The 25,587-nt window shown below is 39.5% G+C and overlaps 1 protein-coding gene and 1 long non-coding RNA gene across 3 annotated transcripts in view; one reads left to right on the top strand and one right to left on the bottom strand.

Moving 5' to 3' along the window:
- The window catches only part of Ntng1 (netrin G1), a 280,824-nt gene that overhangs the window by 128,084 nt on the left and 127,153 nt on the right, over window positions 1-25,587 (top strand). The window lies entirely within an intron of this gene.
- LOC125364192 lies at window positions 20,072-20,494 on the bottom strand. Its single transcript, XR_007213438.1, has 2 exons — window positions 20,419-20,494; window positions 20,072-20,190 (listed from the first exon to the last, which is right to left on the bottom strand). It is a non-coding gene; the product is annotated as an uncharacterized LOC125364192 (long non-coding RNA).

The raw sequence follows: 25,587 nt of genomic DNA, 5'->3' as shown, positions 1-25,587 counted from the left end.
TTCTATAAATACTGAGCTAGGTGACAGAGGTACCACAAAACTATGACTGTATGAATATTTCATTCTCTCATTGTGAATGCAAATTATATGTTATTTAAATAAAGAACTCCAGGGTGTCTAGAAGATGCACTTTGAACATTAAAATTTTGGCCATGCCAGCCTCCTAGTAAATAATGACTGAAAAATGAAAACATTTGTTTGTTCCTTTCACAATTGTAGTTTTCTGTAACAATACCATATAACAATGAAGGAGCTCTTTGGTCTTCTCAGTCTCCCTACCCTGTACTTGAACTGGCCTGGAGTGATTTCCACAAATACAGACTATGGAAGAGGTTTTGTGGGATGGAGCGATGATTCTCTTCTCCCTAGCTACTACTTTTGGGAGTTTCTTTGAAACTGTGAGTGTGAGTGTGTGTGTGTGTGTGTGTGTGTGTGTGTGCGCCAGTTCTGGGGCTTGAACACTGTCCCTGGCTTCTTTTTGCTCAAGGCCAGCACTCTGCCACTTGAGCCACAGGGCCACTTCCGGTTGTGTGTGTGTGTGTGTGTGTGTGTGTGTGTGTGTGTGTTGCTGAGGAATCGAGCCAAGGGCTTCTTGCATACAAGGTGAGTGCTCTACCTCTAAGCCACATTCCCAGCCCTCTTTGAAGCTTTTTTATGCCTGTATTGGGGCTTGAACTTGGGCCTGGGCATTGTCCACTGTCTTTTTTCCTTTTGTGGCTGCCACCCCACCACTTGAATCACAGCTCCATGTCCAGTGTTTTGGTAACTAACTGGAGATAAGAGCCCATGGACATTTTCTGCCCAAGCTGACTTTGAACTTCAGTCCTCAGATCTCAGCCTCTGAATAACTAGGATCAGGATCACAGGTGTGAGCCACCGGCACCTACTAATGTCAGATCACATCAGTAGCTAAATGTGGGGACCATAGGCTCCTCATTTCATTCTGATACTCTTCAGAGAGAGAGAGAGAGAGAGACTTTTCACCACAACAGTAAAGCAACATAGCTCTTGATATTCAGTTGAAGCCTCAACAATGAGGCTAGAGTAAATACAGCTCAAGTCATGCAGTCATTGGAACATCTCTTGATCAAGGTCATCTGTAACAGTCCCTGAACATCATTTGTTTCCAGGACGTATAACTTCTGAGAATGCCAGGCTGATAACTTTCAGTTTTGACATCCTTCCATCTACATGCAGTCTACTAAAAGCATGTCTGCCATAATTACCAATCAATACTATTATCAGCATGCTAGTGGTTCAAGACCCCAAGAAATCAATGGGCTACTGTGCTTCAGCACACCATGCACATAGGATTCTGCTCTCTGCTGCCTCTTTGTCTGACCAGCCAGATAGGCAGAAGCCACTGTTTCAAAGCTTACCTTTTGCATCGAGCAACAGATAGGTTATTAATAGTCCTAAGACTTTCTAACTTTCATTCCTGGGATAACATCAAGGAAAGGATCCGCAGAAGTGTTGGCAAATGACAGCATCGGTTTAGATAAGTTCAGCTGGAGATCTGGATAAAGTGGAGCAGAGCCCATAGAAGTAGGAGTGCAGTTCTTTACTTCATGTATTTTTAAATCATTCCCACTGGAACACTTTGATAGAACAGGTATTTTCCAAACTCCTGCCGTGTGCCAGATGCTTATTCTAAGTACAGGGAAAAATGAAAATAAACCAAGGTAGCAAAGTTTAAAGGGAGTTGGCAGTCTGGCAGGAAATAGAGACAAATATAAAAATGATTATTTAGTACAAATGTGATCAATTGCACGACACCACCGAAGGTTTTCTTGAAATATGAGAGGGCTTTCAGTAGCCAATTTGACAACAGTCATAAATTTCTTAACATCCAATAGGAAATGCTGTCAATTAAATGTTTTCCGCTGTTTAAACATTATATAAAATTAAGTTTTACTCTATAAAAACCCAAGCCATATTAACATTAGTATATTTTAGGCTACTGATGGGTTTTTGATGAAATGCTTGTTACTTTAAAAGATGAGAATTGTACTTTAAGCAGCCATTTGTGGATTCTAAATTCAAGTGCCTTGTCTGGGGGTTGTCAGCTATAGAGAAATTGGCTCCTAGTCATTTGAGCTCACAGAGGAGCGACACGACCACACAAGAAGGTAGAAAGGCGCAGCATGCAGTCTGCCTAAGTGCTGTTCGTGGATTTTGAAGCTAAAAAGTGCAACCCATGGACTGCCCAGGTATTCTTTTTCTGATGAATAAATGTTCACAGAAATTCCATAAATCTATCATCGATGTAACAATACAATTAGTAAGTCACATGAGATTTGCATGCTTCCAGAAAGTGAGGGGGCCATGAAAGCAGAGAGAGTAGCAAGCGAGGCAGCTTGCTGCCTGAGCCAGGGCGGAGCCTGTGTGTGAAGGATGGATGAGGCCAATGCCGAGGGGAGAGGACACAGGTTCCTCAGCCCCAAAAGATCAGGGCATGTCTGGGATTCAGGAGGTAAGGAAGTTGGCTAAAATAGAGATTTAACTTACTGTTCAAGAAGATTCTAAAGCTATCAGGCACTGGTGGCTCACACCTGTAATCCTAGCTGCTCAGAAGGGTGAGATCAGAGGGTCATAGTTCAACATGAAAGTCTCTGAGACTCTGACCTCCAGTTAACCACCTAAAAGCCAGATGGGGAGCTATTAATGGCTCCACGAGTATAGCATTGACCTTGAGCAAGAAAGCTCAGGATAGTGCCCAGGCCCCGAGTTCCAGGGCCACCTCTCTCTCTCTCTCTCTCTCTCTCTCTCTAAGGAGAGCTTACAACCAGGCATGATGGCTCCAGCCTACAATCCTAGCTACTTGTATAGATTGTGGAACTGCATGTTATTCAATGGGTGGGCAAAGTGGCCCACTCGTCACCCCCAGTGACAAGTGGAAGCACAAGTAGGCCTGGATATGAAGTGAGACTTTGCCTTAAAAATAATCAGTGCCCAAAAGAAGCTGCAGGTGTGGCTCAAGTGGAAGAGTGCCCGCCTAGAAAGGGCAACCCCCGAGTTCATGCCTTAGCGCTGAAAGAAGACCAGTTAAAGTGGAATTGTGGTGAACTCTGAGCCCCCGAGTAGGGAGCTTGGTTATGACTGGGTGTGGTAATTTATAACACAATTTGAGAGCAAATGAGTTGCTAGGATCAAGTAGAAAACTGAATCCGGCCACACTTCATAAGATGGTCACAGAGTAAGTTGGCTTTTTTATTTGTTTGTTTGCTTTGTGCAGGTCCTGGGGCTTGAACTCAGGGCTTGAGCACCATCCCATGATGATGATGATGATGATGATGATGATGATGATGATGATGATGATGATGATGATTTGCTAAAGGCTTGTGCTCTAAAGGTCCACTTTTGGCTTTTGGGTGATTAATTCCTTCCTTCCTTCCTTCCCCTCCCTCCTTCCCTGCTCTCTCCCTCCTTCCCTCTCTTCCTTCCTTTCCTCTTTTTTTTTTTTTAAAAAAAACTATTTTCTATAGCTTCTAACATAGCCAAGCATTTGCTTCTGAGACTGTACTAATTTTTAAGACACAATTTATACTCTTTCCATTTATGCTGTAATCAGGAAGTTGGTGTTTTTGAAGTGTGAATCGTGAATCGTGAATATGAAGCATTTTGAGAATGTAGTAGGGAAGATAATAGCACTTTGAGGGTGGCTGCTTAATGGAGAGAAAAACCTAATGAATACTTGAAGTTATCTAGGTCTTTTCATCTGTGGTAATTAGCCTTAACAAGGCAAGTGTTAAAAAAAAAAAGTCTTTCCAACTGGCGTGCAGTGTAGTTCCATTTAGAATTTCTTGTTTCCTCATACTTTGTAGCCTGAGGTAATCCGACATAGGCACGAGGGGGAAAATACATTTGAGAGTTGTGCTCATGGCACTAGCCTTTATTAATTTTCTAAAAAAATAATCTATTTTAACATTCATTTTTATGTTTGGTATTCAAAAACTCAGGGTATGAACTTAAATTTTGTTAGGGTTTTGCTATTTTAAAAGTTAGTGAGGTGCAATTCAATAAACTGTGACCCAAACACATCTCAATTATATCTTCTAAAATACCAAATCGTTCCAGAGAGAATGATACCTATACCATATAATTTCTCTTAGGGAATATTCTTATCATTTTTTGACATATCCCTTAGAATTTTCACAAATGCCAGTGGATGGCGCGCAGGGAGTCTCTGCGCCTCGCTTTCTCTATCGTTAATTTGGTTAAAGATAGCCCTGCTGTGCTCTTGCCTTCCTGCCTAGGTAACACAGACACATACCGCCCCCCCCGACACATACCCCCCACAAACCTTCCTGCCTGTGTGATACACACATATCACACACACACACACACACTTACCCCCTACCCACACACAAACCTTCCTGGCTACAGAGTTCTCCATCCCCTCCTCTACCAGAAGGACTCTTTTTCCACCCTGTTGCTCTTTAAGGTGACAGGGAGAGAGGCTTCTTATTGATTACCTTACCTCCCACACAATTTATTGGAGGTTGACACACTCCCTGCCATTTTTTTCTCTTTGTGCAGGTTGAAGGGTCCATTCATTATAAAGATGTCTTCATTAAAGAAACTACTCCAAACTTCCACTGGATTAAGCCATTTAACTCTAGAGTAAAATCCTTTGCAATCTTATTACAAGCCACGTTCCCCGTCTTCCCCTATGAAGTTAAAAAAATGCAAGTAGATTTTTTTCCCTTTATTTTGATAAGAGTTTGTTGGAATTTCATTTTACCCCATACCATCTGAGAATGTGTCTAGGTATTGCTCTTTGTCTTCATTTCTTTATACATACACATGTCTTTATACATAGACAGCTTTTAAAAATAGACATTATTTCCAGGCATTGGTAGCTCACACCGGTAATCCTAGCTACTCAAGAGATTGAGATCTGAGGATCACCGTTCCCAAACAGCCTAGGCAGGCAAGTCTGTAAGACCCCCATCTCCAACAAACTACAAAAAAATGCTACAAGTGGAACTGTGGCTCAAGTGGTAGAACTCTAGCCTTGAGTAAAACAAAACAAAACAAAAAAACGAAGGAACATTACACAGGCTCTGAGTTCAAGCCCTAGGATTAACACACACACGTGCACACACACAGACAAATAAACATTATTTTGCACCTAGGGAACTGATATCAACATTCACTGCATTTGCAGTCAACATTTTTGGTGACTTTCTGTTCTTTTAATGTGGTTGATCTATACATGTGTAGATGTGTTTGATCTCATCTCTGATTAACAAGGGTTAAAGCAGAACCCGAGTCCAACCTACGTCCACTTTGGACATCTGCCCCAATTGAGAATTTCTCTCTGAAAGAGGTGCATACATAGCAGAATCCCCTGAAATAAATGTCTTCATTAAACAAATAGGCAGGCCAGACATTTCTGTGACGTGGGTGCAGTATGACATTTTGCCTACTTATCTCTCATTGGTTTGGGCATCTTGTCTCTCTCTTCTCACACCTTTATGGTCCCTGGTGGCTTATGTAGCAGGAGCAGATTTTGCTGAGTAAATGAATATGCAAAGGAGTGAGTGGCACAGTCATTCCAGTCTAGGCCTGCTGGTTATGCCTTGTCTGGTTTCCTCTTTACTCCAATGTTCCCACTTATTGGTCTTTTTGAGGAGAATATTTCCTTGAGCTACCTAGAGAATTATAGAATAGCTAAAGAAGACAAAAATGTATTGCAAGCCAATCGCTGACTAAGGTAAGGAACCCAGAAGTTTCTATCTCTGTCTTTGGTACAGTTAGAAATTTACTCCTCCAGTTCTGAACTTTTGCAGAAAATCGAGGATGTTTATTAACAAAATTCAGCCACAGTACTTCTTCCCTGGAGACCATGGACTGAAATAGATGGGGAAAGCTGGAGAGGGACATGACTTGGTAAAAGGAAATCAAGGAAGTGGTGCTGTGGCTCAAGTGGTAGAGTGTTAGCCTTGAGCACAAAGAAGATGGGGCACAACACCCAGACCCTGAGTTCGAGCCCCACAACTGACAAAAATATCAAAAGGAAGTCAACTAATAGTCAACTAGGATTAACTGAATAACCATGGACATTGACATTTTTCCATCTGGAGATAAGATTTACAAGGCACTTGTAAGGCACTTGTGGCTCATGCTTAGAATCCTTGCTCTAGAGGCTGAGGTCTGAGAATTCCAATTTGAAAATAGCCTCGGCAGAAAATTTTAGAGATGCTCTCTCATCTCCAATTAGCCAGCCAAAAGCCAGAAGTTGAGGGATGGTGTAAGCGGAGAGTGCTGGCAGTGATCAAGAAATGAGCATGAGAACCAGGCATGGAGTAAAAATGCAGTGCCCAGAGTCCAAACCCAGTGCCAGAACGAAGAAAATTATTTGTAAGACCAGAAACCTAGACAGTGGGATAAATATTAAATGGAGATTCCTGAGAAGCAATGATTTCTTCGCATTCGTTAATTTGGTTCTATTGACTTAGGTGTATTTGGTGACTTATTTATACCTTAATCTAATCAGACAGCTTTTTATTAAATTTTAAGTATTAGGAATAAGAATTAAGGGTAGTCTATAATAATATGTTTAATTATGTCTCTCTCTTATTAGAAGTGTAAGAAATTCTAAAAAAAATCGATAGGTAAATAAAGAAGAGTTGTGAAAGCATAACAAATCTCTCTCTCTCTCTCTCTCTCTCTCTCTCTCTCTCTCTCTCATATTCATATGAGCTTCCTATCAGTAGGTGCTTCTCTTCAATTCAATATTCAGTAATGGTCCACATCTTTGAGAAGCACATCTTGCACTTAACAACTTACAATCTCCTGCATCCCTCCACTCCTTTCCCCCAACAGAATGAAGTTTCGCAACGTTGGTGCTTCCTCGGTGTTCTGTAATTCTCACTTCAACTGGCCCCATTTGGGAGGAGTGTCTTAACCACTCATCTTTCTTTTACTAAAATGTGAAGCCCTGGGTTTCATTCGTCTTCTTTGATAAAAGGCTAACACGGGATGTTTATTAACAAAATTCAACCACAATACTTCTTCCCTGGAGACCGTGGACTGAAAGTGATGAGCAAAGATGGAATGGGTTTCACTGAGAAGCCCCCATCTTCAGAGTGACATGGTGGTGCTGAGGGCAAGATAGGCCAGGCGCTGGTGGCGGAGGGCTGTAATCCTGACAACTCAAGAGGCTGAGGTCTGATGACTGCAATTCAAAAGCCAGCCTGGACAAGAAAATCCATGAGACCGCCAGCGTTTCTAAGCTGGAAGCAGAGCTGCGGTTCAGGTGGTAGAGCACATAAGGTCAGGAACAGTACCGGGGCCCTGAGTTCAAGCCCCAGAACTGGCACAAAAAAAGAAAAAAAAGGAAACCAAGAGGGCGTGTCTCAAGAGTGCAATGGACATTCATTTTTTTTTCCCTCAAGTGTGGAGCCGGGGATTATAAATAGGTGGTCTCCTAAAATGATGAGAGGAGCAACAAAGAAGAATTCAATTAGAGATGAGGGGTGGGCTGTTCCATACCTTAAAGATTTTGTTCCACAACGTTATGTTAGCATTTCCACCCGTAGGGTTCCCTCTGTCCCAAAGCATGTGTACAGAAAACTATTGGTTTACTTCACATTTTAAACTATAGGTTTCATCTACAAATTTCTTCTACTTCATGTTAACAATAACTGGATTTTTCCCCAAATATTCAAAGCACTAAAGGGTTAAAGAGTTAAAGGAGCAGTATTGATTATAACATAGTCTCACAGTAGCCACAATGTATTTTGGTACAACTTACAACATATTTTTTTTTTCAAAAACAAGAAGATTAGAAGGGAAAGAAGTGTTCCTCAGATTTGAAACACTCCCACACAAGCCTATTTTTTCCCATTCACCAATGGGCTAGCAAGACCTTTCTATAGGAATGTTGTAGAGATGAATGAGGTTGATTGTCAGACACTTTCAAGGAATGGTGCCAGTTCTGATCTTTAGTCAAGGAAGAGAGATAATGATGTAGGCTGGAAGAGGGGTAGGGGGCTTTCCAGGTAAACAGGGCATGTGTGAGACGTGACTCCACAAGCTGACTTTGCATTCTCCCAGAGCGTAAGCATGAAATTCCCAGCGATAACTCTCATGAGCCATCTTCTGCACGGAGCTCTACCCAATGGCCCTTATTATGGATAAATGGTGTCCCATTTGATACCAGTCTCTCATCATGTACTTAATCTTATCTGTTCTCACCAAGACAGTGCTGCAGGTATCGGCCCCCACCTTCTTATAAGAATATTTCTCTCCAGCACCTCATCTATTGAATACGTAAAAACATATTCATCTGAAAGCAAAGCATCCCCAAACTCCCTCACATTCTCCTCTAGCCACTATCCTTGGCTGTACTCTCGTTTACACTAGAAGTCCTTGGAAGAGTTGTCTGGCTCCTGTTTGCTTCACTTTCTTTTTCACCATGGAAGTACACTTTCTCCCCACATTCTAACAATCATTTCTTGTGAAGCTCACTTCTGGTCTGCACAATACCCCATCCATTGGCGAGAGCTCAGAATAATTCACCTTCCTTGGGTTATTGATGTCCAGTGCTTGAACAATGAACCCTCCCTTCTTGAAATTTGTTTTTCCAATTTGGCTTTTTGGATTCCGTGTGTGTGGTGTGTGTGTGTGTGTGTGTGTGTGTGTGTGTGTGTGTGTGTGTGTGTACACAAATGCACACGGTACTGAGGTTTGAACTGGGACTGAGTGCTGTGCATAGCTTTTTTTGGCCTAAAGTTAGTGCTCTGCCACCTGAAACACAGCCCCATGTCTGGCTTTTGGCAGAATGACTGGAAATAAAAGTCTCACCAAGTTTTACTCGTGCTGGCTCTGAATTGCATTCTTCAGAGCTCAGCTTTCTGAATAGCTAGAATTATGAGCGTGAGCCACAGGTAAGATAGTTCCATGTTGTACCTTTAGGATACTGCATGGTTCCTCTTGCTTTGGGCATATTTTTTTCTTTCAGGTTCCAAGTCTGCTTTAAGTATCATGCACTTACCAGAACACGTGGGCACCAGCACATAGACACAGTTCCATGTCATGTCCCTCACTAAGGTGATCTAAGCCATTGTTTTGTTTTGGGGGAAACTGGTTTGGGAATTTTTATTTATGCTCCAAATGTCATTGGAAAGCCACTGAATATCACACAAAGCATGCCAGTATGAAAAATATCATCAACTGTCATTTTACTTCAAGTTGGGCTTCGGCAGAGAAAACTCTTCCAAATTTGATGAAAACTAAATCCAAGTCACCATAAGCAGAAAGATGTAAAACAGTGAGAAACTTTTTAAAGCAGAAAACAGACATGCTCATCCTGTTAGAGCTCTTATGATGGTATTGTTTTTCTTAGAGTTTTTGTGACCTATAGCTTGTATTGAGGTTTTTCTCTCATAGTCAACATTGTTTTATTATTTCTGCCAACAGATTTGTAAGGTATGAAGGTTCCATTGTAGATGGCCATGTTTGTTTATTTCTTTATTTCCTACTCTGATTTTGAAATAGGAATGACGTTTGTTACAGAGCTTGAAATAAGCAAGTCATACAATTTCAGCATTCAATATGAATTTATTTGCAACTCTATTAATATTAATGGTCACTATTGTCCTCTAATTATTATCCTCTCTGTAATATAAACATCTTGTTCACTTTCTAAACAAACTTATTAGTCTGAATGTACAGATACCTCCTGTGGGTGAAGGGAAGACTTCCTCCTTCTAGCTAAGGTCAAACATATTTCTTTGAATTAAAAAGTTTTTCTGAAGAAGTAAAATTTAAGTTTCTAGGATGAGAACAAGGTTAGTATGATGTGTTATTTTACTAAATAATATTATGTTAATTTTAAGACACAACCAATTCAAACACCCTTTGAATATACAATGTATACAATAACTCTAATAGTAAAGGAATGAGGCTTCATGCGAAGTGAGTTTGCACCCAGGAATATAAAACTTATTCAGCAACAGAAAATGTTCCATACATCCAACCCAAAGATCTCAAAAATAAATCTCTTATATTTAGATATTAACTGTAACTCTAAGAAAATTGAATTCAGATGACTTTTTCTATAAAAATACAGGTTGCAGTTTGGATTTCAGATAATATAGTGAGTCTAAAACATATGTTTAATGGAGAAATAGCCATACTTACTGGATAAAAACAGTTGGGAGTCACTAATTACAAACCTATACTATTTGGGCATTTATTATATTGTTTATGACCTCTATTTTTTCCTTTTCCATTTTGTTCCAGATCTACCTTATGAATAATTAATAGCATATACTTAGAAGTTATATAGAAAGCAACAACAAAAAACATGTTGGTAATGGGCATTCATCAAAAATTTTAACAAATCTAACCAGCAGATGAATAAGAATACTTAGTAATGCAATTGTAATACCAAACTGATATACTGTAAGTTATTTTAGTATGGATTGATACCTCATTAAAAAAATGGCTATGGGAGGTCAAATCTCTCTCTCTTTCTCTCTCTCTCTCTCTTTCTCATACATACACACACACACACACACACACACACACACACACACACACACACACACGCAAATATGCCAAACAGAGGAGTGCTGTTGACTCCCCAAATTGGTAAGATAGTTATTTTCATCATTTTTGAAAAAAAAGACACTTAAGGCATGAATGTGATCTGGTAGAGTCTTGCCTAGTAACATGCCTCTCATGATTGCCTCATGAATATATATTAGTGACTTTAGAATCTAGGACACTCACTGTCTTTTAAATGCATTGCAAAAAATGTCATTAATGAAAAGAGGGAATTATGGTGAAGTAAGACCTTCTTCTGTCAAGTTTAGTTCCTATTCTAAACAATGATTCCAAATTTTAAGCTAAACTGTCTCTTCCAGTTAAAATTCCCTTCTTACCTAACAGGGATGCAGAGAACTTTTAAAAGTCAAATGTACATCAGCTTTATTAAAAATAACAATAATCATCCAGTTAAAATTCCCTTCTTACCTAACAGTGATGCAGAGAACTTTTAAAAGTCAAATGTACATCAGCATTATTAAAAATAACAATAATCATTGCCTTTCTTAAGTGACATGCTAACAAATTCTTTTTTTTTCAAATTTTTATTATCAAACTGATGTACAGAGAGGTTACAGTTTCATACGTTAGGCATTGGATACATTACTTGTACTGTTTGTTACCTTGTCCCTCATACCCCCCTCCCTCCTCCCCCTTTCCCTTTCCCCCCTGAGGTGTTCAGTTCACTTACACCAAACAGTTTTGCAAGTATTGCTTTTGTAGTTGTTTCTCTTTTTTTACCCCGTGTCTCTCAATTTTGGCATTCCCTTTCAATTTTCTAGTTCCAATACCAGTATACACGGTTTCCAATATACTCAGATAAGATTACAGAGATAGTGTAGGTACAACCACAGGAAGGTGATACAAGAACATCATCAATAATAGAAGCTACAGATACACATAGGACGTTGAAAGTAGTTACAACTGTGATATAACAATTGTTTCCAAAACATGGAGTTCATTTCACTTAGCATCATCTTATGTGTTCATAAGGGTATAGCTATTGGGCCTTGTGATGCTCTGCCATGACTTGCCTAAACCTGTACTAATTATTCCCAATAAGGGAGACCATAGAGTCCATGTTTCTTTGGGTCTGGCTCACTTCACTTAGTATAATTTTTTCCAAGTCCTTCCATTTCCTTACAAATGGGACAATGTCATTCTTTCCGATAGAGGCATAAAATTCCACTGTGTGTATGTACCACATTTTCCTGATCCATTCATCTACTGAGGGGCATCTGGGTTGGTTCCAGATTCTCGCTATGACAAATTGTGCTGCGATGAACATTCATGCTAACAAATTCTTATCGAACACAGTCTCTAGTCAATACTTTGCCTTTACAAATGACCCCGTTAGTTATGCACAATCTACCAGGTAAGTTTTACAGTCATAAAATCATTACTAATTTTAATAATATGTTAAAGGGACTGAAAGAGATTCAGTCCTTTTATCTTGCATTTCTTTTTCTATGTGGCAAAGTGGGTTTCTTCTTCTTCTTCCTCCCTCTCCTCCCCCTCCTCTTCCTCCCCCTCCCCCTCCTCCTCCTTCTCCTCCTCTTCCTCTTCTTCTTCTTCTTCCTTTCCCACAATGTAGAATGATAGGCATTGTTCTTCCTCTAAGTCTATATTATAAATTAAATAACTTTTCCCCCTAACACCACTCTCTCCACTGGGCAGAGCCAAGCATCAGAAACCTTGGCTGTTAATAAATGATCATTTTAGGGGGAAAAAATTCTACTAGGAAAATGAGATTCAGATCAGACCTCCAGGGCATTTTGTTCCAGTGAATTCGATCAGGTCTGTGGAGTAAGATGATGAAAGGTCCTCATGGGAACTTCTTCTAGGAAGGTTATTTGTGTGCTTCAGCCTGGCTAGAGGGAAGAGCTGAAACCTTGAGAGGCTGCTTCCCGGGTACACAGGGCTCAGCAAGTGAGTGCTAATGCAGATTTAAAGAAAACTTATCTGGGCCACTCTCATATTTGATGGTTCTCATTAAGCCACCTGAAAAAAAAACTTTAATTAAAAATTGTATGTAACATATAAAATTTTGCTTCTAGCACCTTTGAATTAAGAGAGGAGGCCTTGCCCTGGCGTAACCTTTAAGTGTGAATGCTTACGCGGTTTCAAGGACTTTAGTCAGAAGCTCTTGTTTATCAAGCAGCTTGCTTTTCTTTCCTTCCTTCCTTCTTTCTTTTTGCACAATGATAAAACAGTGAAGATAACAATTTCCCGCATTTCTTCCTAAGGGAATGCACTGTAATGCGTGTGTTGTTCCTCCTTCTGCAAAGCTCACTGCTTTGTGGGTTTTGTTTTTTTTTTCTGAAACATATCAGACTTTGCTACAAGGTATGGGCTAGTCAGAGGCTGAAGGTGATTGGGGAGGGGGTCCCCAAAGGCACAGCAAGGTGTAGCGTGGCGGTGAGGGAAATGCATAAGTGTGAAGCTGTGTCTCCAAAAGCAGTACCGAACCTAAAGTGAGAACGAATGTTCAGTCCTGTGGATGCTTGAGTTCTAGGAGAATTGGTTGGTTTATGAGTTCAGCCCAATTATCATCATCCCTCTGAAGTGACCACAACTCAGCGGTGAGGACTGCCAAGGGAGTTGCATGAGAAATGTTTTAGGAAGTGCAAAATGCAAAGGCTGGGGTTGCGACTCAGCTCGGGAAGGTCTGGTTTGGCTGCGATTTCCCAAATGCAGAGAATAGAAAACTGACCTAGCACAGAAGGGCTGTGACTTATTTGTGCCCATATATGACTGAAAAAAAAAATCCATTCATTCCTCAAAATTTCTCTCACCATCCTGAACTTTGCAATAGGAATTGTGTACTTTCACAAAATAGTTTCCTTTTTTATCTTTGTTACCACATCTGTTAATTTATGACTCTCTTGAAAGCTGTGTGTCGGTGGTTATCATTGAATCCTGTTAGTACTCAATTTTCAGGTTTAATCAACTGAGCTCCGTGGTTTTCATGGCCAATAACTTTAGTTTTCCTGACAATCCTTTGTCCTTATCTTTGGAATTCCTTCAGTTGTTTATGGTGATGGTTTAGTAACTGGACTAGGTATAAGAATGAAGGCAAACCTCTGTGCCTCAGCAAGGTAAAATGTATTAACATAGCATGTAATGAGCTCTTGCTTAGAGCCACACACCATATTCATGACTAGATTTTTGCCACTGAGTTTGCCCCCAAATCCATAAAGATGGATTTACAGATGAGGGAATTGAATGTGTGGAGTAACTTCCCCCCCATCCCCCACTGAGACTGTAACCAGACAGGTGAGCTTTCTCCTGAGACCACCCCCGTGGAACAGGAAAGTAAGCTGGCAAGGTGTTATGTGAACAGATGACTTTCACAGTTCCTTTAGACCTCAGAAATGTGAAATGCGTGCCTATAGCGGTGCTATTTGGAAAGAATGGATGGGGTTGGTGGAGCCTGGCATTTAAATTGCAAAGTAAGTGCAAGAACCACAATAGAAAACACTTTTATAGCACTCTGTATGCGCTAGTAACTTCAATCTGAGGTCACTTCTCCCTTACGCAACCTTATGGATTAGACACTATTTCTATCCTCTCATTTTACAGACAAGAGAACTGAAGCACAAAGCAAAAGCACAAGATAACTTGCCCAGGCCACCCTAGTGAGAGAATCATTTAGAGGTTCAGCAGAGAGTGGAGATCTTCTCTGTCCCAAGGAAGGCATCTCTGGCAAGGATAAAACATTTTCTGCTTTTTCTCTAGGCCATGGAGGAAGGAAGTAGTAGAAGCGAGTATCTGCCCCTAGAAGCAGATTGTATAGATGCCTGTAGGTGTCATACGTGATTCGGAGAGGGACCTGCAGTATGTTCAAGTTGTCTGGGGCCTTTTCTGTTTACCATGTTCCTATCTGTAAAAGTGGCTGTGTTAAGTCTCAGTTGAGACACATAAATTGACCGTCTTCTTCTGACCATCCCTCTCTTACATAACCTAATTCTGACCCAGAATACCACCATTATACTTTACTTTGGTTGGTTGGTTGGTTCCTGCCAGTCCTGGGGCTTGAACTCTGGGCCTGGGTGTCGTCCCTGATCTCTTTTGCTCAAGGCTAGCACTCTACCACTTGAACCACAGCGCCACTTCTAGCTTTTTCTGTGATCCATTGGAGATAAGAGTCTCTTGGACTTTGCTGCCTAGGCTATCATTCTCAGACTTTAGCTTCCTGAGTAGTTATATGCTTTCCTTTTTAAACATTAGCTTCTCTGGAGAAAGGAGAAACCAGTAAGAGACAAAGACATAGACAAAGAGAGGTGATAGAGAGCTAGATAATTGGTAGTAGATGCTAGATGATAGATAGACAATAGATAGATAGTATATGATAGGTGATAGATATATAAAGATAGATAGGTGATAGATAGATAGATAGATAGATAGATAGATAGATAGATAGATAGATAGATAGATAGATAGATGAAAGAGATTTATTGGGGGGAAATACTACCATGAAGGAAAAGGAAAAAGAAGCTTGGAAATTATCAGACCAGCTCTAAAGCAGGTCTACAGCTTCTGGAGGAGAGAAAGAAGGCATGAAGACTATGAAATTTTCAGAACACTCCTGGTGCAATTCTAGCAAAGATTCAATGTGGCCAATGGGATATTCTTGAGTCCATATTATCTATTGGAAAATATTTGCTGTCTCTCAAGGACTGGTTTCTTTACCACTCAGCCTCCCTCAGTTGGTGGCTGGAAGCTTCCGGATGCCATGGCCAAACTTAAGAGTTTAATTTCCAATTCCTGTATCTGGGTCCACGGTCAGTTATAATTCCTGCAGTTAGAGATCTGAAAGCCCACATTTTCATGCTGACTACAAAGAACTCAGTCTTTTGAGGCAGCAGGATGATCTTTTACTACCTGTACAGAGCAGCGTCTAAATATACTTTATATACTTGAATTTTATTTTAAATAATGAAAACTATAGATGGAGCAGGGAAATCTGAAACTTGAAGTTTCGTAGAGTCCCATGGAACCATTAGTGGTGAGCAAATTCTAACATTTTAGAGGAAAATAAAATATGAGATTGAATAAAATTAAAGTACTGCAGGAATTTTAAGCATAAATAAGCTTCAGAGAAAATGTAAAGGTGTTTTTTTAAAACATACAATTTCTAATGAGTAGAATTTGATGAAGGTCATCTTTTCGTGGATCTTAGAGGTGAAATTCAAATGGCTTCTTCAAAAGACATGCATTTAACAAACTGTCAATGCCACATATCTTTTGAGAAAGAACATGTTAAAAAGTTTCTTGTATGGAATAGTGCATATCTAATTCATAAGGGTTTTAAATGACAACCCTTTTCTAAATTCCAGAAGGCTTTTAAAATTTGCATTCTTATAAATAAACCAGCCACTCTTAAAAGCAACCTTAAGTCTAATAAATAAATAAACCCAGAAGATATTTCATGTAGCATTTTTCATGCCAGAAAGAAACGATTCAAGATAATTTATGGTATAACTTCCAGAAGGTAGTGCTATTAAAAAAACTACATAGAATGATTTCTCTGCTCAATATCCATTCTACTTATTATCTGCTTGCTTTCTTCCTATCCCTGAATACTTTCTCTTAAGTTTCATCTTGTTGAAAAAGAGCTTTCCATTTCCTCCTCTCTCCCTTGTGAATCCATTACTTCCTTGAGGACACATTCACCTGATAACGTCTACCCTCTTCCAAAAAGCCTTTTGTAAGAGCTATTTTTCCAATTTTCTTTTCGAGGCTGCAGAACCAGGATGGAAAGCTTTCATTAGGCATTGTGTTCCTTTAGCTTTTCTACAAAGACCTTTGACACACTGTCCTAGATACTTGACTTCTTGTCACATTTCCTTGCTTCTGTCTTGACTCAACTACTAAATAGGAAGTCTTTGTGGGAAACATTATCCTTTTGCTACTTTGTTGATTCACACGCATGCAGTAGATCCACAACAGAACTTTTACATTGTGTTTGTTTCGTTTCTTTGTGTGTATGCGCTAGGACCGAGGCTTGAACCCAGGGCCTGGACTCTGTCTCTTAGATTATTTTTGCTCAAGGATGTCACTCTAGCACTTGAGCCAAAGCTTCATTTCCAGTTTTTAATGGTTAATTTGAGATAAGCACCTCATGGACTATTCTACTCCAGTTGGCTTTGAACGCAATGCTCAGATCTCAGCATCCTGAATGCTAGGATTAAAAATGAGTGTAAACCACTGGCAACTGGCTACCTGTTTCACTGCTTTGTAAAAATCAGAAGATTTGTTTTGTTAACTATTTCGATTTACCTGGAGACAACTTCTTTCACTCATTTCTGTTTTGTGGCTCTTACAGTGGGTATATTTCCATAGGGAACAAAGGTTTGATTTGCTTTTTTTCCTATGGGAATTCTAGGAAGTATGCGATGATTCCTCACTATGAAATATGGCAATAAAGTAATAAGACAATTATTTTCACTAACTGCTTTTTATTAATTAGAGTCTTTTACTGATTATTTCTGTAGCTTAAAAAATTGCTTCTTGGGGGCTGGAGATATGGCCTAGTGGCGAGAGAGCTTGCCTCATATACATGAGGCCCTGGGTTTGATTCCCCAGCACCACATATACAGAAAACGGCCAGAAGTGGCGCTGTGGCTCAAGTGGCAGAGTGCTCGCCTTGAGCAAAAAGAAGCCAGGGACAGTGCTCAGGCCCCGAGTCCAAAGCCCAGGACTGGCCAAAAAAAAAAAAAAAAAAAAAAAAAAAATTGCTTCTTGACTTCTTGTTCAATAACCATTAGTAAAGTTCTCAATTCCTCCATGTGAGAACTTTCATGCCTATAAGCTTCCTTCAGCTTTTTCTTCTCCCATTCCACTAACCACATTCTCAATTATTCATATTTGTAGTGTCAAGACTCTCAGTATTTATATTTTGTGCTCTAACCAGAACTAAATCCTTCATATCTGGTCCACAGTTTGATTCTTTCAGTTAAAATTATAGCCAGGTGTTGGTGGCTCAGGCCTGCAATCCTAGGGACTCAGGAGGTTGAGATCTGAAGGTTGTGATTTGATGCCAGCCCAGGCAGGAAAATCCATGAGACACTTATCTCTAATTAACTATCAGAAAACCAGAAGTGGTACTGTGCTTAACATTGGTAGATTGCTAGCTTTGAGCACAGAAGCTGAAGGACAGCACCCAGACCCCAAGTTCAAGCCCCAGGATAAGAACACACACACACACACACACACACACACACACACACACACACAATTAAAGTAGATCAGCTTTGGTCATGGATATGTATTTCTGTGTCTATGACAAGATAAGAAACTTGAACCAAGTAAGCTTCCAAGCACTTTTCATAGTTAGTGAGAACGTCCCAAAGAAAGAAATAGTAAATTGATTAGCATTTGGCAAATGCTACTTACCATGCCATAGATGGGTGTTAGTTTGCGCATCAGCAAAATTTGGGGATCACACTTTGAAAATACTGGTAGAAGTCACTTAGAATAGTTCCTGGCATTGGGTAAAATGTTAGTTAAGTCCAACACCTGTTTTCCTGAAATGAAATTTGAAAAGGCACAAGGATGGTTCAGAAATAGAAGATTTAGTTGTGTATCTCTTTATTAAAATGAGAAAGGGAACTTCACTTATTTCTCACAGTGAACTTTGTGTGTGTGTATGTGTATGTGTTTGTATGTGTGTGTGTGTTTGTGCATATACACAACAATCCCATAAACTCTGCTGGCTGATTCAGTAGGAAAGCAATCACTTATGTTGCCAAGGAAACAGTAGCCAAAACTGTTTCAGACTTCTACTTGTTGCAGCCCTGCTTGTCTATTCCCTCTCTCTTCCTGAGAGCCCGTATCCTGAAACTTCATGCCAGCTAATTTCAATTAATACTCTGGCTGCTGGAAACTGTTGGGTGTATTTTTGCTAGGGAAGTGGGTAGTAAGTTAATATATTAACAGCTGCTTTTCAACATAAATTTTCTTGGAATTTGGAAAAGTTCTCTCATTTCCATATTGAAAGGCAAGATATTTCTGTAATGGCTCTGAGCAGGCCACTGTCTCTTGGTGATAGACTATGACATAAACCACAAGTGGTTTTTTTCCCCCCCTTATCTAGGCACTTTGGTTTCTCCAGTTCTCTTCTTTTAATTTTGGTCTGCGAACAAGGCCCAGCCAAACCTAACTCACCATTTGATGACTATGTCCTTTATATGACTACGTCCTTTAATCTCATTCAGACAAAACTCCTGGATTACCACATTTTCTAAGTGAAATTTGTCTTAGTTTATCCAGTCTGCTATAAGGAAATATCATAAACTATGTATCTTATAAACACTAGGAATTTATTTCTCACCCTCCTAGAAGCAGGCAAATCCCAAACTAAAGTGCCAGTATACCTGGTGTCTGGAGATTCAGGTCTATAAACACACTTCCTGTTTGAAGTCAGTCAACTCTGAAGTTTCCTTGTTAAGGTCATTAAGTCTATCAATAAGGTCCCATGACAACCATATTGGAGTCTAAATTTCAACCAATGGATTTGGGAGGAACACAAATATTCAGACCAGAGCTGTACTGTTAACATCTTTGCATTTCATGCCCAGTGAAGCATCAAACCCTTCTTTGCAGAGATAACCTTTCCTCTGACTCCTGCCACTCAGGAGGCCCTACCCTAGCCCAACTTGACTAGCGCCTCTAATCTTCCTTGCACACCCTCTATTCCCTCTCTTAGGACGGAACTGCTCTTCTCTACTTGGATGCTATAGGGCTGGAATTGCTTGAGAGCCTATTTCAGCCCTGCTAAACTTCAGCTGGTCGAATTCCTGAGATCAGGGACAGCATACATATGGGTTACATTCATGCATATAACCCCATTACTTTGTCACTTTGAATTTTATGAATACACATGTCTACATGGTTCTTCTGTAAGTTATGATTTTCTGAGGATGACTAAGCCAGATTGATTGCTCTATTGCCATGTCCAATGAGTTAAGTTTGCTTGGACTTATCCCATTAAAATAGATCTGACCTGGATATCTTGTTAGGCTTTCTATGCCCAATAGAATGTATATACTGCCCTATTCATTTTCTTAATTTACTGCATTATTTTTCATACCTGTGCATAAGGAACTACATTGGGTTCCAGTGGTCATAGCAAGGAGTGCAAGGTGAGTCCAAGAACTACCACTTACTAAGCCACATCATTAATTCAGTCATTGACTCCTCTATTCTAAGCTATCTTTCAGTTATTTAGTCATATGCCTTTACTAGTTGCCTCAAATTTTGCTCACATTAGTATATCTGTCTTGTTTTCTATTGGTTTGGTTTTTATATGTCCTCTATAACTCAGACTCTATACTCTCTCTTGGGGACATCTCTGTGTGTGTGTGTGTGTGTGTGTGTGTGTGTGTGTGTGTGTGTGTGTTGCAGTATACTTATCTCCTCATTTTGATGTTAGCTTCTTGATGGTCAGTGGTGGTCCTTCATCTATTAATTAATCCTCAGAGTGACATTCACTATGGTTTTTTTATAGGACAGACAATATAAACTGATAGTGAATAAATGATTGGCTCTAAGTAACTTGGGTAGTGGTCACTTTGTGAAGTCGATTGATAGAGGACCACAAGGAGGAAGGGAGGTGATGAACAGAACCTAATTCTTTTTTTCTTTTTTTTTTTTTTTGGCTAGTCCTGGGCCTTGGACTCAGGGCCTGAGCACTGTCCCTGGCTTCTTCCCGCTCAAGGCTAGCACTCTGCCACTTGAGCCATAGCGCCGCTTCTGGCCGTTTTCTGTATATGTGGTGCTGGGGAATCGAACCTAGGGCCTCGTGTATCCGAGGCAGGCACGCTTGCCACTAGGCTATATCCCCAGCCCCAGAACCTAATTCTTAACATACTTAACAGCAAATTTGAGCATTCCCTCTCTCAGGAATTTATTAATAGCTTGATCAGTGTACACCTATAGAAACCTTAACATGCAAATAACAGTATTTGGAATAAAGGTGACTGGAAATGCTATTTCTTCTACAAATCTCCACTAAGTCTGCACATAACAAAATTAGCTGAATGACTAAAGTTATAGTGCATAGTTCATAGTAACATTCAAACTGTTTACATAATACGAAATGGAAAATGTAGAGCAAAAATCACATGCATTATATAATGACTGTATTTAAATTTTTTAATACATGCATAAGAAGAGATTTGAGGAAAAGGTGTCATTTCTTCTTAAATGTTGAAAGACAATAATGATGGTCTAACAATGGGTGCTTTTCTCATATTTTTCACATTTTATGTTCCCTTTAATGGGTAGGGTAGACTTGTATTTGCAAAGAATGAATTTAAAAGGAAGGAAATTGCCTAATAAACTCTAATTGGTGGCTCTTGATAGGTTGATGAATCTATTGGCACTAAATCTAATTTTAATTAGATTAGTCATGATATATCTCAGTGAATAATTCATATCTCATTGATTGGTACTCACACAAAATATTTTGACATATGTTATATTTTTATATATTTTGGGGGAAATACAGTTCCCTCTAAATATTATAGGAAGGCATAGATTAAATTCAGAGATGATTTTTTAACTACTTAGCATAACATGAAGTAGAGTAGGCAATTAGCATCAATTTTTTCTAGAGTTTATGCCTTGTGGTTTGAGAATATGAGAAAGTTTAACTCCAACACAGGCTAAGAAGGTACACCTTACCCTGTTGACCCAGAACTTTAATTGTTTTCTCCTGTAGATTTGGGATCATGTGACGGCTAATGATTTTTATCATTGGAAAAATGAACAGCTACACAACCCTGATCTATCTTTCTATATAAATGAAAAGAAATGAGGTTATATTTGTGATTGTCATTTTTATTTACGCCAATCTTCTGCCTTTCAAAGGCTTGTATTCATAAAATGGCTACTGGGAGCTAAAAAGTTGCATGGAAAAATGATCAAATACAACCTAAATGGGTGTTGAATTCCATGGTAGAAACAGCATGGGCTTTGTAAGATATGAGCAAAGTATTTCTGCCTGTAATCAGCAATTCTAATTACAGTGCTTGACATTCAGTGTTAATCCGGCAGCCCTCAAGCTTATTGAAAACGGTAGTGGACACAATGGTAGCGGATGAGCAGACTGGAAAGTTCTGAAAACAATGAATGCTTTGTGATCAGCCATGAAATGGTGGTCATTTTAGAAATTTGACCTGTGCACAGTATCCACAGGTGTAGAATCAGTAGTCCATGAATAATGCTCTCAAATGTAGACAACCTCAGCAGTACATTTCAGAACCGTCAAGTGAGGAAGGAAAAAGGGAGGAGCCTTTCTTTGTTGTGTCTTTGCCTTTGTTCTCTTCCTCATCTCCATGTGGGAAGCTGCTCATCCCCCTCCCGCCCTGTGCAATCCGTAGCAAAATTAATCACAGAATAAATGCTAGCCTTTCCTGCTCTAGAGGGAAACACTTTGAAGAGACTCTGATGAGGCTATTGGAGACCTGTTTGTCACTTAGGAAGTCTCTCACTGCCAATTCCCACAAGCAGGTGTGTAAGGCACCATGAAGCATCAGTTCACTAATTTATCCAGATGTCACGGGAACACGATGAACCCTCCGTGGCTGGAAGTATAAACAGGAATCATATAATTCAGTGTGGCAACTTTCTTCTGCTCAGCCAATGATTAGGCTTTATTTGCGTTTCTCAGTCACAACCCTATGTTCTGTAGCATGTGTGACAAGCAAGTCACTTCACTGATGCCATCAGAGACAAGCTTGCTGAGTGATTCCTAAGCCTGTTGCAAAGGAACCCAAACTGACAGTGTCTTGTCACAAACACCCATTAGTGAGCACAGCGAGGATTGCATGGTTTCCTGTCCAGTGCCTCTCTGTAATTTAGTTTTGATGTCTTACACATAATGTGAAGAGGTGATGTGTGAATATTTGTTGTAGCTACACAACAACAGCAGCAAACAGAATTGTCTAGTAAACAGGTGGAGGTGAGCTGAGAGAAATGAATTGCAAAGTGGCTTCCTCTGGTGAATATTTGTAAATGTGCTGTCATTTGCCTCTTGGTAGTTGGTTTCTTTGCATTGAAAGACTTAACAGATGAATATCAATTCCTGGTTCTTGATGTGATTCATTGTGGCATCCAGAATCTCCTGTATTCTACACTAGAGGTTTTGCTGAGACAAGTGCAAATCTCATTATCTGAATTTATGAGATATACGACTACATTTTACAGACCAATGAACATATTCAAATGGCATTGCTATATAGTGTAAGGATGTTTACACATTGAAAAATACTTCTTAAAAACTTACCTACACTGTCTCTGTAATCTTATCTGAGTATATTGGAAACCATGTATACTGGTATTAGAACTAGGAAATTGAAAGGGAATACCAAAATTGAGAGACACAGGGTAAAAAAAGAAAAACAACTACAAAAGCAATACTTGCAAAACTGTTTGGTGTAAGTGAACTGAACACCTCATAGGGGGAAAGGGAAAGGGGGAGGGGGAGGGGGGTATGAGGGACAAGGTAACAAACAGTACAAGTAATGTATCCAATGCCTAACGTATGAGACTGTAACCTCTCTGTACATCAGTTTGATAATAAAAATTTGAAAAAAAAAAACTTGCCAAGTTGTATAGCCCTTTGCAATGTTTGGTTTAGAGGTATTTTGAAGATTCCTTTCTCTCATATATACAGAAAATCCACTAATACAAAGGAAAAATATAGATATTTATTTATAAGCATTTAAAAAAGTACATTGTACTATCTGTGGAGGTGAAATGCCAACAAATTATGTGTAGTTATATATGGCTTGACATACATTAGTAAAACAGCTTATTTACTTCCTTATAAAACACCTTCTCCTCCAACCAAAAGAAAAGAAGTTAGAGATAGTATGCTGCTTTTGGATCTAAAATGTAACTAGTTTATTCCTACATTATTAATTAGAAGAGGCATAGAATACAAAAGTTGTGTGACCCCCCATGGGTACGGGCGGCTCATGCCTCTAGCTAGATGGAGGATAGAAGTTCAAGTCAGCCTGAGCAGAAAGGTTGATGGGATTCTATCTCCACAGTAACTAGCAAAAAGTTGGAATGGTGCATTAGCAACTTGGGCTTTCTCATCATTGCTGTTCCTGACAGAAATATAGACACACGCGTTCAAATGTGGAGAAGCAGCTGCGTGCTAGTGGCTCACTTCTATGATTCTTCCTACTTACTCCGGCTATGTGGAGTATTGCATTGAAAGCCAGCCCAGGAAAATAAATCCTCAAGACTCAATCCCCAATTAGCTAGCAAAGGGTCGGGCTGGAAGCATGGTTCTAGTGGTAGCCTTACCAGCTAAGCAAGCTCAGCTGAGCAAGCACAAGGCCCAGATTTCAAACCTAGACCAGCCCCTGCCCAAGACCCAGACTTCAAACCTCAGACCAGCTCCTTCCCCTCCCCTCAAAAGAATCTTTTGAAGTGTGATGATAGGGCAAAAAGACAAATTTGCATACTTCACCTACATCCCGAAGATCTTGAATATGAGTACAGGGGTCTCCTCTTACCTAGATGGAAAGGTAATAGGAAGAAGTAAAGAGACTGTCAGGCTCTAGGCACCTGGACTCTGTAAGTTCTCACTTTCTCATTAGTTGAACAATGCTCTCAGCTGTGAAATGGAAGCAATGTTCTCACTTAGGTTATGACAATAGGAGAATAAATATAAGATTTGCAAACTTCCTGTCACTTAATAGCTTAACAACTGACAGCTATATGTACGGGATAGTTGTAAACACGAGTATAACACACTATACCTGTAAGTTAGGAAGGTTGTATTGGCAATAAGATAGAGGAGACAGACAGAAGAAGTCTGAAGGAAGGATGAGCCACAATTACAAAGATTCTCACAATTATCCAAGCAAATACTTTTGAGAATATGTAGTAGGGATTTGAAAATTGATCCAACAACAAAAGGAGGGGCATTAGCTGATATGCTCATGAGAGAAAAAGAAGAGGAAAGTGTGATGGCACAAATTTAGATCTAAATGATTACAAGAATACTGAAACAAATGAAGGAGCATATTAAAATGGTAGAGCAGGGTTTGAATTTTTCATTGGCTCATTCAGATCAAATTATCTGATTCATGGCTAGGCCATTAATAATTAAGTTCTGTCAAATGGTGGAGAGTTAGTTTTGGAGTTGTGTATTTAAGAAACATCTATATTGAAATATAAATTGGATGTAGAATATTTATAGCCTAAACATGATGAAATTTTAGAGAAAATTTTTTTAAATCCCCAAATCACAATACTGAAAAAATGTGCCCACATTTATGGTAGAGTAGGCAGCGAATCAACTAGAGATGCTAATTAGGTCATAAGAGTCAATGAAGCCATTTCAAATGGCAGGAGCAGAAGAGTTTCAAGGATATCACCCCCAGAATGAAAGGCAAGATAGCATGAAGCCACAGAATTTGCAATTAACCCATGATTATCTTGGAATGTTTAATTTCCATCAGAAGAAGCTGATAAATAAATTGAAGTTGATTAGTGAGGAACAAGTATAAAAGACTGCTTCAGGAAATTTTTATTTGTTTTGTTTTTGTTGCCAGTCCTGAGGTGTGGACTCAGGGCCTGAGCACTGTTGCTGGCTTTTTGCTCAAGGCTAGCACTCTACCACTTGAGCCACAGCGCCACTTTCGGCTTTTATCTATATATGTGGTGCTGAGGAATCGAACCCAGAGCTTCATGTATATGAGGCGAGCACTCTACCACTAGGCCATATTCCCAGCCCTGTTTCAGGAAATTTTATGGTTCATGGAAATCAAGAAAAGTTTAGATTCTGAGAAATATTTAATTTATTCATTTTATTGGAAGGGCATACATCCAACCTTATTCGGCTAATTGTTTTGATTGAAGTCTTATTAGAATACATGTTCAATGATTCTCTTCATCATAATTTCCCTATTCCCCATTATGTCAGATGACTTCCTGGACAAAGGTCAAGATAAATTTTGTATATATGCATATGTGTATAATAAATATTATATATCACTTTAA

This window comes from Perognathus longimembris, chromosome 15 (genome assembly GCF_023159225.1).
Source record: "Perognathus longimembris pacificus isolate PPM17 chromosome 15, ASM2315922v1, whole genome shotgun sequence".
In the NCBI taxonomy this organism is placed as follows: Eukaryota; Metazoa; Chordata; class Mammalia; order Rodentia; family Heteromyidae; genus Perognathus; species Perognathus longimembris.
The sequence above is the reverse complement of the archived record's forward strand: the minus strand, read 5'-3'. Positions and strand labels throughout refer to the sequence as shown.